Genomic DNA, 2,728 nt, shown 5'->3' on the forward strand with positions numbered 1-2,728 from the left:
ACTGGTGCCCAGAGAATAAATCCAGACTCTGCTGGTGCCACAGCACCGGAGCAACTCTATCAACTTTTAAACTGGTGATTTATGGGATCTGTACGAAGGTGCCAGGAAATATTTCCAGCCCTGATAGGAGAGCAACTGTTTCAAACGACTGATTAAAGAGAAAAGTTATAGAGATTAATGGTGACTGCACTTGAGAAATGAGCACGTCGTTGGAGCTGAGGATGGAGTGGAGACCCGGGGCCGTTACAGGGAGCTGGATAAATCACCAGACTCCGGTGAGGTCGCACAACCGGGTCACGACAAACGGCAGAAGGATATTTCCACTTTGTCTTTTGGCCTTCGTTCCATCCGTCAAGCAGGCTTCCTCTCTGGTGATTGTACGTCCACGCCCCCCCCCCCCCCCCCCCGGTTCATCTGTGGAGAGTGATCTTCAGTTTTTCACGTCAGGTGGACAGGATGAGGAACAGTAACTGGATGGTCCTGGAGGAAGACTCAAGCTAAGATTCTAAAGCTGCTTTCAGACCGTGAACCTCACAGATCCTCCGGGTTTTCTCCAGAGCAGGTGCATGAACCCAAAGGTCCAGTTTCAGAGGACCTTCTCCGTCTGGACTCTGTGAAGTCTGTTGAAGTTCTGCAGAATTCGATGTGAGAACACAGCAGGGGGCGTCCAATGGATTCACAATGGGCAAGTGGGGTCCAAGCAAAACCAACTTTCATTGCTGTTCCTCATCCGTAGTACTTATATTTATGATACGAGCAGTGTACGTGAATTGTCATGTGATTTGTGTGTTTTCAGGTGTGTTGGTATGGGCGGATAATATTTCACTTTAAAACACATTTATTTTGACAAAGCAACTTCCACCAAATGCCTCTGTAAGTGGTGTAATCAGGGAGAGCAGCCGTCCAGATGGAGAAAGTTGACAAATGGAGACCATGTCGTTGACCACATGCTGCACAGTGTGGTTTGGAGAAAGTGTGCAGAGCATTTGGCAAAAGAAAACATTCCAGAAAAACACATGAACGTTCTCAGAGACCACGTCTCTGTGGAGTCATGGTCATCAGCGTCTCTTTTACTTTCCCTCTGATCCTCCAGCAGGCCGTATGGCTGCTGGAAACCCTTTCAAATGACCAACTGGACAAGACCCCCACCTTACACACACACACACATACACACACACACACACACACACAGCACCGCCGTTTCATCCCACTCTCTCTTTCTCCCCCAACAAGGAATCTCTAACTTCCCCTCCTCAGTTCAAGCAGCAGCTGGTTGAGCTTCGTGGAAAAACATGGTGACCAAAGAAATGTGTGTGTGTGTGTCTATGTGGGAGTGGGGGGGTGAGGGTGGATGGGAGGGGGGGGGGGGGGTGCAGCATGTTAAAAGCCTCCACTGAATTATGTTTTGACAAAAGACTGGGACCCCCGCTGCTGTAATTTTCCCGCCAGTCAGTTTCCTGTTTCCTGGAATCTGGCAACGTGTTACACACACACATACACACATACACACACACAGACACACACACTGGCCATTTGGTGCCAGCTGCTCACTATGATGCAACAACACTGGGACCAGCGGGCCCTCGGGGTATCTGGGTAATAAAGACTTCCTTTCATTAAATCCCTGGGAACATAATCCACATATTATTTTTCCCGTCGGCTGGAAATCGCCTTAAAAAACAGGCGGAGGGAGAATTTGCAGAATCCTGTTCATCCTGTGACAATAACAAAAGATTATTTTTCACAGTGTCAGTGTTTCTGATTCTCTCGGTATGTTCAACACATGGTTAATTCCATAGACCTCAATCTACTGTTACCAGGTCTTACAGTGGATTACATATTTAATGTAATTGTGCAGATATTAAATATGACATTGAAATGTTGAGTGGTTCCAGGAGGCCGGAGGGTTTTAATGTTTCCACTCTGAATTACTTCAGTTTGTGAGTTTTCTAGTATTCTGTACGTCTTCAGGTTCCGGGTGCACAGTGAGAGGATATTTACAAAGTGAATGGAAGTAAATCATCCTCTTTCATATCTTAACATGTCAGGCACAGTGAGCGAGTGGACATGTTGATGAGGTTTCTAACACGTGACGGACGTGAAACTGGAATTCAAACATCTGAGGATGAAGAAGAGGAGCGGGACACGTAGAAGACGAAGACGTCCACTTGGGAAGACGCAATGGAAAAGTAACGTCCTCGGTGGAAGTTACAAATCAAGTGGAGATGATAAAAGTTTAGCAGAATAAAAATATATGTTCTAAAGGTTCAGTCGGAGTTGAACTCATGAATGAGTCCAGTTAGACACAAAGCTTCACTGGAGTTCAGCACATCCTGAACGTGTAGAGGCCCCTACACAAGGTTACACTGGTCCAGTGCTCTGTCCTTCTTCACTGCCACTAAAGCCACAGCTTCATACTGGGTATAAACCAAACAATCCCAGTTCATCTGTGGACCTGAAGTCAGCACCAGTCCAACGCTGGAGGAGCAGATGGGAGTTTGTTCATGATCAAAGTCTCTGGAACAGATTATCACCCAACAAGAGAGGCCCAAGCTCGGAGTACATCCGCAAATGTGTGGACAAGTGTAGACACTCACACACACACACACACACACACACACACACACACACACACACACACACACACACACACACACACATGTCCAATGCCAAGCTGTCAACTGCCACAACTGGTGGAGGGTAATAAAGGTGTGTGTGTGAGACAGAC

This window comes from Platichthys flesus, chromosome 4, assembly GCF_949316205.1.
Source record: "Platichthys flesus chromosome 4, fPlaFle2.1, whole genome shotgun sequence".
Taxonomy (NCBI): domain Eukaryota; kingdom Metazoa; phylum Chordata; class Actinopteri; order Pleuronectiformes; family Pleuronectidae; genus Platichthys; species Platichthys flesus.